Here is a 10,000-nt window from a genome sequence, read left to right as displayed (position 1 = left end):
CCTCCTGCGGGGATGGGGAACCAGGGGCCTGGGGAACATTTTCAACACTTTGGGGCATTTTTAAACACTTTGCTCTTTTTCCCCCCTCTCCCAACCAGGGGGCCTGGGGAGCCTCCTCCTGCGGGGATGGGGAACCAGGGGCCTGGGGAACATTTTCAACACTTTGGGGCATTTTTAAACACTTTGCTCTTTTTCCCCCTCTCCCAACCAGGGGGCCTGGGGAGCCTCCTCCTGCGGGGATGGGGAACCAGGGGCCTGGGGAACATTTTCAACACTTTGGGGCATTTTTAAACACTTTGCTCTTTTTCCCCCTCTCCCAACCAGGGGGCCTTGGGAGCCTCCTCCTGCGGGGATGGGGAACCAGGGGCCTGGGGAACATTTTCAACACTTTGGGGCATTTTTAAACACTTTGCTCTTTTTCCCCCTCTCCCAACCAGGGGGCCTGGGGAGCCTCCTCCTGCGGGGATGGGGAACCAGGGGCCTGGGGAACATTTTCAACACTTTGGGGCATTTTTAAACACTTTGCTCTTTTTCCCCCTCTCCCAACCAGGGGGCCTGGGGAGCCTCCTCCTGCGGGGATGGGGAACCAGGGGCCTGGGGAACATTTTCAACACTTTGGGGCATTTTTAAACACTTTGCTCTTTTTCCCCCTCTCCCAACCAGGGGGCCTTGGGAGCCTCCTCCTGCGGGGATGGGGAACCAGGGGCCTGGGGAACATTTTCAACACTTTGGGGCATTTTTAAACACTTTGCTCTTTTTCCCCCTCTCCCAACCAGGGGGCCTGGGGAGCCTCCTCCTGCGGGGATGGGGAACCAGGGGCCTGGGGAACATTATTCAACACTTTGGGGCATTTTTAAACACTTTGCTCTTTTTCCCCCTCTCCCAACCAGGGGGCCTGGGGAGCCTCCTCCTGCGGGCATGGAGAACCAGGGGGCCTGGGGAGCCTCCTCCTGCGGGGATGGAGAACCAGGGGGCCTGGGGAGCCTCCTCCTGCGGGGATGGAGAACCAGGGGGCCTGGGGAGCCTCCTCCTGCGGGGATGGAGAACCAGGGGCCTGGGGAGCCTCCTCCTGCGGGGATGGAGAACCAGGGGGCCTGGGGAGCCTCCTCCTGCGGGCATGGAGAACCAGGGGGCCTGGGGAGCCTCCTCCTGCGGGGATGGGGAACCAGGGGGCCTGGGGAGCCTCCTCCTGCACCAGGGGGCCTGGGGAGCCTCCTCCTGCGGGGATGGGGAACCAGGGGGCCTGGGGAGCCTCCTCCTGCGGTGATGGGGAACCATGGGGCCTGGGGAGCCTCCTCCTGCGGGGATGGGGAACCAGGGGGCCTGGGGAGCCTCCTCCTGCGGGGATGGGGAACCAGGGGCCTGGGGAGCCTCCTCCTGCACCAGGGGGCCTGGGGAGCCTCCTCCTGCGGGGATGGGGAACCAGGGGGCCTGGGGAGCCTCCTCCTGCGGGGATGGGGAACCAGGGGCCTGGGGAGCCTCCTCCTGCACCAGGGGGCCTGGGGAGCCTCCTCCTGCGGGGATGGGGAACCAGGGGGCCTGGGGAGCCTCCTCCTGCGGGGATGGGGAACCAGGGGCCTGGGGAACATTTTCAACACTTTGGGGCATTTCACAAGCGCTTCCCTCGCTTACGGCCACACCACCCTGAATGAGCCCGATCTCGTCTGATCTCGGAAGCCAAGCAGGGTCGGGCCCAGTTAGTACTTGGATGGGAGACCGCCTGGGAATACTGGGTGCTGTAAGCATTTTTTTTTGCCATTATTTGTGGGTCAGAAAGTGAGAAAAGTGACCTAAAATAGAACCGGGACTAGGCGGCAGTTCCCCCCACCAGGCGGCGGCATTTGGGGCATTATTTGTGGGTCAGAAAGTGAGAAAAGTGACCTAAAATAGAACCGGGACTAGGCGGCAGTTCCCCCCACCAGGCGGCGGCATTTGGGGCATTATTTGTGGGTCAGAAAGTGAGAAAAGTGACTTAAAATAGAACCGGGACTAGGCGGCAGTTCCCCCCACCAGGCGGCGGCATTTGGGGCATTATTTGTGGGTCAGAAAGTGAGAAAAGTGACCTAAAATAGAACCGGGACTAGGCGGCAGTTCCCCCCACCAGGCGGCGGCATTTGGGGCATTATTTGTGGGTCAGAAAGTGAGAAAAGTGACCTAAAATAGAACCGGGACTAGGCGGCAGTTCCCCCCACCAGGCGGCGGCATTTGGGGCATTATTTGTGGGTCAGAAAGTGAGAAAAGTGACCTAAAATAGAACCGGGACTAGGCGGCAGTTCCCCCCACCAGGCGGCGGCATTTGGGGCATTATTTGTGGGTCAGAAAGTGAGAAAAGTGACCTAAAATAGAACCGGGACTAGGCGGCAGTTCCCCCCACCAGGCGGCGGCATTTGGGGCATTATTTGTGGGTCAGAAAGTGAGAAAAGTGACCTAAAATAGAACCGGGACTAGGCGGCAGTTCCCCCCACCAGGCGGCGGCATTTGGGGCATTATTTGTGGGTCAGAAAGTGAGAAAAGTGACCTAAAATAGAACCGGGACTAGGCGGCAGTTCCCCCCACCAGGCGGCGGCATTTGGGGCATTATTTGTGGGTCAGAAAGTGAGAAAAGTGACCTAAAATAGAACCGGGACTAGGCGGCAGTTCCCCCCACCAGGCGGCGGCATTTGGGGCATTATTTGTGGGTCAGAAAGTGAGAAAAGTGACCTAAAATAGAACCGGGACTAGGCGGCAGTTCCCCCCACCAGGCGGCGGCATTTGGGGCATTATTTGTGGGTCAGAAAGTGAGAAAAGTGACCTAAAATAGAACCGGGACTAGGCGGCAGTTCCCCCCACCAGGCGGCGGCATTTGGGGCATTATTTGTGGGTCAGAAAGTGAGAAAAGTGACCTAAAATAGAACCGGGACTAGGCGGCAGTTCCCCCCACCAGGCGGCGGCATTTGGGGCATTATTTGTGGGTCAGAAAGTGAGAAAAGTGACCTAAAATAGAACCGGGACTAGGCGGCAGTTCCCCCCACCAGGCGGCGGCATTTGGGGCATTATTTGTGGGTCAGAAAGTGAGAAAAGTGACCTAAAATAGAACCGGGACTAGGCGGCAGTTCCCCCCACCAGGCGGCGGCATTTGGGGCATTATTTGTGGGTCAGAAAGTGAGAAAAGTGACCTAAAATAGAACCGGGACTAGGCGGCAGTTCCCCCCACCAGGCGGCGGCATTTGGGGCATTATTTGTGGGTCAGAAAGTGAGAAAAGTGACCTAAAATAGAACCGGGACTAGGCGGCAGTTCCCCCCACCAGGCGGCGGCATTTGGGGCATTATTTGTGGGTCAGAAAGTGAGAAAAGTGACCTAAAATAGAACCGGGACTAGGCGGCAGTTCCCCCCACCAGGCGGCGGCATTTGGGGCATTATTTGTGGGTCAGAAAGTGAGAAAAGTGACCTAAAATAGAACCGGGACTAGGCGGCAGTTCCCCCCACCAGGCGGCGGCATTTGGGGCATTATTTGTGGGTCAGAAAGTGAGAAAAGTGACCTAAAATAGAACCGGGACTAGGCGGCAGTTCCCCCACCAGGTGGCGGCATTTGGGGACCCGTAGTGTGGGCAGAAAACTCACCAAAGTGACTTAAAATAGAACCGGTGCAGGCGGCATGTTCCCCCACCAGATGGCGGCATTTGGGGACCCGTAGTGTGGGTAGAAAACTCACCAAAGTGACTTAAAATAGAACCGGTGCAGGCGGCATGTTCCCCCACCAGATGGCGGCATTTGGGGACCCGTAGTGTGGGTAGAAAACTCACCAAAGTGACTTAAAATAGAACCGGTGCAGGCGGCATGTTCCCCCACCAGATGGCGGCATTTGGGGACCCGTAGTGTGGGTAGAAAACTCACCAAAGTGACTTAAAATAGAACCGGTGCAGGCGGCATGTTCCCCCACCAGATGGCGGCATTTGGGGACCCGTAGTGTGGGCAGAAAACTCACCAAAGTGACTTAAAATAGAACCGGTGCAGGCGGCATGTTCCCCCACCAGATGGCGGCATTTGGGGACCCGTAGTGTGGGCAGAAAACTCACCAAAGTGACTTAAAATAGAACCGGTGCAGGCGGCATGTTCCCCCACCAGATGGCGGCATTTGGGGACCCGTAGTGTGGGTAGAAAATTCACCAAAGTGACTTAAAATAGAACCGGTGCAGGCGGCATGTTCCCCCACCAGATGGCGGCATTTGGGGACCCGTAGTGTGGGCAGAAAACTCACCAAAGTGACTTAAAATAGAACCGGTGCAGGCGGCATGTTCCCCCACCAGATGGCGGCATTTGGGGACCCGTAGTGTGGGCAGAAAACTCACCAAAGTGACTTAAAATAGAACCGGTGCAGGCGGCATGTTCCCCCACCAGATGGCGGCATTTGGGGACCTGCAGTGTGGGTAGAAAACTCACCAAAGTGTCCTAAAATAGAACCGGGACCAGGGGGCCTCTTCCCCCACCAGGTGGCGGGCTTGGGGGGCTTGGTTTCCGGGTAGAAAACTCACCAAAGTGTCCTAAAATAGAACCAGGACCAGGGGGCATGTTCCCCCACCAGGCGGCGGGCTTGGGGGGCTTGGTTTGCGGGTAGAAAACTCACCAAAGTGTCCTAAAATAGAACCGGGAACAGGGGGCCTCTTCCCCCACCAGGCGGCGGGCTTGGGGGGCTTGGTTTGCGGGTAGAAAACTCACCAAAGTGACCTAAAATAGAACCGGGCTAGGCGGCATGTTCCCCCACCAGGCGGCGGGCTTGGGGGGCTTGGTTTGCGGGTAGAAAACTCACCAAAGTGTCCTAAAATAGAACCGGGACCAGGGGGCATGTTCCCCCACCAGGCGGCGGGCTTGGGGGGCTTGGTTTGCGGGTAGAAAACTCACCAAAGTGTCCTAAAATAGAACCGGGACCAGGGGGCATGTTCCCCCACCAGGCGGCGGGCTTGGGGGGCTTGGTTTGCGGGTAGAAAACTCACCAAAGTGTCCTAAAATAGAACCGGGACCAGGGGGCATGTTCCCCCACCAGGCGGCGGGCTTGGGGGGCTTGGTTTGCGGGTAGAAAACTCACCAAAGTGTCCTAAAATAGAACCGGGACCAGGGGGCCTCTTCCCCCACCAGGCGGCGGGCTTGGGGGGCTTGGTTTGCGGGTAGAAAACTCACCAAAGTGACCTAAAATAGAACCGGGCCAGGCGGCATGCTCCCCCACCAGGCGGCGGGCTTGGGGGGCTTGGTTTGCGGGTAGAAAACTCACCAAAGTATCGGCAAAATAGAACCAGGGAAGGGGGGGATGTCGGTCACAAGGTGCCCGAGTCAGAGAACCAGGAAAACGGACATAAATCCAGAAAACCTCGGTGTCTGACTGCTCCTCAAAAAGTGGTCTTTTTGATGTCACGAGCGCAACCACCTAGAGGTTAATGGGGAGGGATGGTGTGAGCGCAAACGGATTTTTCCTAAGTGTGACTGCTCCTCAAAAAGTGGTCTTTTTGATGTCACGAGCGCAACCACCTAGAGGTTAATGGGGAGGGATGGTGTGAGCGCAAACGGATTTTTCCTAAGTGTGACTGCTCCTCAAAAAGTGGTCTTTTTGATGTCACGAGCGCAACCACCTAGAGGTTAATAGGGAGCGAGTACAACAGGGGAGGGAGTGAATGGGCTCGGACTGTGGCCGAGCCTGGTGCCTCAAAATCGGACAAGGTTGGACTGGAAGCCCGCTGAGAACTCTGGTTCTTTTGCCAGACGAAACGAATTTTTTCCGAGTGTGACTGCTCTGCAAAAAGTGGTCTTTTTGATGTCACGAGCGCAACCACCTAGAGGTTAATGGGGAGGGAGTGGAAAAAACGACAAAGTGTTGAGCTCCGGACCGGGATGGCGGGCGACTCGAGCGGTCATGCCCGACTTTGAGACACTTTGTCGCGGTCATGCGAGCGACCTCCACTGCTCCCCGGAGGTGCCCCGGACCGGGTTGGCGGGTGACTCGAGCGGTCGTGCCCGACTTTGAGACACTTTGTCGCGGTCATGCGGGCGTCCTCCGCCGGTCCCCGGAGGTGCCCCGGACCGGGTTGGCGGGTGACTCAAGCGGTCATGCCCGACTTTGAGACACTTTGCCGCGGTCATGCGGGCGTCCTCCGCCGGTCCCTGGAGGTGCCCCGGACCGGGTTGGCGGGTGACTCGAGCGGTCGTGCCCGACTTTGAGACACTTTGTCGCGGTCATGCGGGCGTCCTCCGCCGGTCCCTGGAGGTGCCCCGGACCGGGTTGGCGGGTGACTCGAGCGGTCGTGCCCGACTTTGAGACACTTTGTCGCGGTCATGCGGGCGTCCTCCGCCGGTCCCCGGAGGTGCCCCGGACCGGGTTGGCGGGTGACTCGAGCGGTCATGCCCGACTTTGAGACACTTTGTCGCGGTCATGCGGGCCTCCTCCGCCGGTCCCTGGAGGTGCCCCGGACCGGGTTGGCGGGTGACTCGAGCGGTCATGCCCGACTTTGAGACACTTTGTCGCGGTCATGCGGGCGTCCTCCGCCGGTCCCTGGAGGTGCCCCGGACCGGGTTGGCGGGTGACTCGAGCGGTCGTGCCCGACTTTGAGACACTTTGTCGCGGTCATGCGAGCGACCTCCGCCGGTCCCCGGAGGTGCCCCGGACCGGGTTGGCGGGTGACTCGAACGGTCGTGCCCGACTTTGAGACACTTTGTCGCGGTCATGCGGGCGTCCTCCGCCGGTCCCTGGAGGTGCCCCGGACCGGGTTGGCGGGTGACTCGAGCGGTCGTGCCCGACTTTGAGACACTTTGTCGCGGTCATGCGGGCGTCCTCCGCCGGTCCCTGGAGGTGCCCCGGACCGGGTTGGCGGGTGACTCGAGCGGTCATGCCCGACTTTGAGACACTTTGTCGCGGTCATGCGGGCGTCCTCCGCCGGTCCCTGGAGGTTCCCCGGACCGGGTCGGCGGGTGACTCAAGCGGTCATGCCCGACTTTGAGACACTTTGCCGCGGTCATGCGGGCGACCTCCGCCGGTCCCTGGAGGTGCCCCGGACCGGGTTGGCGGGTGACTCAAGCGGTCATGCCCGACTTTGAGACACTTTGCCGCGGTCATGCGGGCGACCTCCGCCGGTCCCTGTAGGTGTCCCGGACCGGGTTGGCGGGTGACTCGAGCGGTCATGCCCGACTTTGAGACACTTTGTCGCGGTCATGCGGGCGTCCTCCGCCGGTCCCTGGAGGTGCCCCGGACCGGGTTGGCGGGTGACTCAAGCGGTCATGCCCGACTTTGAGACACTTTGCCGCGGTCATGCGGGCGACCTCCGCCGGTCCCTGGAGGTGCCCCGGACCGGGTTGGCGGGTGACTCAAGCGGTCCTGCCCGACTTTGAGACACTTTGCCGCGGTCATGCGGGCGACCTCCGCCGGTCCCTGGAGGTGCCCCGGACCGGGTTGGCGGGTGACTCGAGCGGTCGTGCCCGACTTTGAGACACTTTGCCGCGGTCATGCGGGCGACCTCCGCCGGTCCCTGGATGTCGGGCTCCAGTGAGGTCGGCGGGGGAAGGCTCGGGCTGAGGCCGACTTCGGTGCCTCAAAGTCGGACAAGGTTGGATTGGAAGTCCGCTGTGTTGAGGACCAGTGGCATTCGGCGGTGGAACGCTCAGAACTTGGCCGACATCGGTGCCTCAACGTCGGACAAGGTTGGAGTGGATGACCGCTGATAACTCTGGTTCTTTTGCCAGACGAAAGAAATTTTTCCCGAGTGTGACTGCTCTGAAAAAAGTGGTCTTTTTGATGTCACGAGCGCAACCACCTAGAGGTTAATAGGGAGGCACCATAACAGGAGAGGGAGTGAAAAGGCTCGGACGGTGGCCGAGCCTGGTGCCTCAAAATCGGACAAGGTTGGAGTGGATGACCGCTGAAAACTCTGGTTCTTTTGCCAGACGAAAGAAATTTTTTCCGAGTGTGACTGCTCTGAAAAAAGTGGTCTTTTTGATGTCACGAGCGCAACCACCTAGAGGTTAATAGGGAGGCACCATAACAGGAGAGGGAGTGAAAAGGCTCGGACGGTGGCCGAGCGTGGTGCCTCAAAATCGGACAAGGTTGGAGTGGATGACCGCTGAAAACTCTGGTTCTTTTGCCAGACGAAAGAATTTTTTTCCGAGTGTGACTGCTCTGAAAAAAGTGGTCTTTTTGATGTCACGAGCGCAACCACCTAGAGGTTAATAGGGAGGCACCATAACAGGAGAGGGAGTGAAAAGGCTCGGACGGTGGCCGAGCCTGGTGCCTCAAAATCGGACAAGGTTGGAGTGGATGACCGCTGAAAACTCTGGTTCTTTTGCCAGACGAAAGAAATTTTTCCCGAGTGTGACTGCTCTGCAAAAAGTGGTCTTTTTGATGTCACGAGCGCAACCACCTAGAGGTTAATAGGGAGGCACCATAACAGGAGAGGGAGTGAAAAGGCTCGGAGGGTGGCCGAGCCTGGTGCCTCAAAATCGGACAAGGTTGGAGTGGATGACCGCTGAAAACTCTGGTTCTTTTGCCAGACGAAAGAAATTTTTCCCGAGTGTGACTGCTCTGCAAAAAGTGGTCTTTTTGATGTCACGAGCGCAACCACCTAGAGGTTAATAGGGAGGCACCACAACAGGAGAGGGAGTGAAAAGGCTCGGAGGGTGGCCGAGCCTGGTGCCTCAAAATCGGACAAGGTTGGAGTGAATGACCGCTGAACACTCTGGTTCTTTTGCCAGACGAAAGAAATTTTTTCCGAGTGTGACTGCTCTGCAAAAAGTGGTCTTTTTGATGTCACGAGCGCAACCACCTAGAGGTTAATAGGGAGGCACCATAACAGGAGAGGGAGTGAAAAGGCTCGGAGGGTGGCCGAGCCTGGTGCCTCAAAATCGGACAAGGTTGGAGTGGATGGCCGCTGAAAACTCTGGTTCTTTTGCCTGACGAAAGAAATTTTTTCCGAGTGTGACTGCTCTGCAAAAAGTGGTCTTTTTGATGTCACGAGCGCAACCACCTAGAGGTTAATAGGGAGGCACCATAACAGGAGAGGGAAGGAAAAGGCTCGGAGGGTGGCCGAGCCTGGTGCCTCAAAATCGGACAAGGTTGGAGTGGATGACCGCTGAAAACTCTGGTTCTTTTGCCTGACGAAAGAAATTTTTTCCGAGTGTGACTGCTCTGCAAAAAGTGGTCTTTTTGATGTCACGAGCGCAACCACCTAGAGGTTAGTAGGGAGGCACCATAACAGGAGAGGGAGTGAAAAGGCTCGGAGGGTGGCCGAGCCTGGTGCCTCAAAGTCGGACAAGGTTGGAGTGGATGGCCGCGGAGAACTCTGGTTCTTTTGCCTGACGAAAGAAATTTTTTCCGAGTGTGACTGCTCCTCAAAAAGTGGTCTTTTTGATGTCACGAGCGCAACCACCTAGAGGTTAATAGGGAGGCACCATAACAGGAGAGGGAGTGAAAAGGCTCGGAGGGTGGCCGAGCCTGGTGCCTCAAAGTCGGACAAGGTTGGAGTGGATGGCCGCGGAGAACTCTGGTTCTTTTGCCTGACGAAAGAAATTTTTTCCGAGTGTGACTGCTCTGCAAAAAGTGGTCTTTTTGATGTCACGAGCGCAACCACCTAGAGGTTAATAGGGAGGCACCATAACAGGAGAGGGAAGGAAAAGGCTCGGAGGGTGGCCGAGCCTGGTGCCTCAAAGTCGGACAAGGTTGGAGTGGATGGCCGCGGAGAACTCTGGTTCTTTTGCCTGACGAAAGAAATTTTTTCCGAGTGTGACTGCTCCTCAAAAAGTGGTCTTTTTGATGTCACGAGCGCAACCACCTAGAGGTTAATAGGGAGGCACCATAACAGGAGAGGGAAGGAAAAGGCTCGGAGGGTGGCCGAGCCTGGTGCCTCAAAGTCGGACAAGGTTGGAGTGGATGGCCGCGGAGAACTCTGGTTCTTTTGCCTGACGAAAGAAATTTTTTCCGAGTGTGACTGCTCTTCAAAAAGTGGTCTTTTTGATGTCACGAGCGCAACCACCTAGAGGTTAATAGGG

At 57.8% G+C, this 10,000-nt stretch overlaps 1 non-coding gene across 1 annotated transcript; it reads left to right on the top strand.

Moving 5' to 3' along the window:
* The first annotated feature begins 1,626 nt into the window (after nt 1–1,626).
* On the top strand, nt 1,627–1,745 carry LOC148058744 (5S ribosomal RNA). The gene has a single exon (XR_015709622.1). It is a non-coding gene; the product is annotated as a 5S ribosomal RNA (ribosomal RNA).
* The last annotated feature ends 8,255 nt before the right edge of the window (nt 1,746–10,000 follow it).

This window comes from Callionymus lyra, unplaced genomic scaffold (genome assembly GCF_982586985.1).
Source record: "Callionymus lyra unplaced genomic scaffold, fCalLyr1.hap1.1 HAP1_SCAFFOLD_48, whole genome shotgun sequence".
Taxonomy (NCBI): Eukaryota; Metazoa; Chordata; class Actinopteri; order Syngnathiformes; family Callionymidae; genus Callionymus; species Callionymus lyra.
Note: the sequence above shows the minus strand (reverse complement) of the source record. Positions and strands in the feature narration are given on the sequence as shown.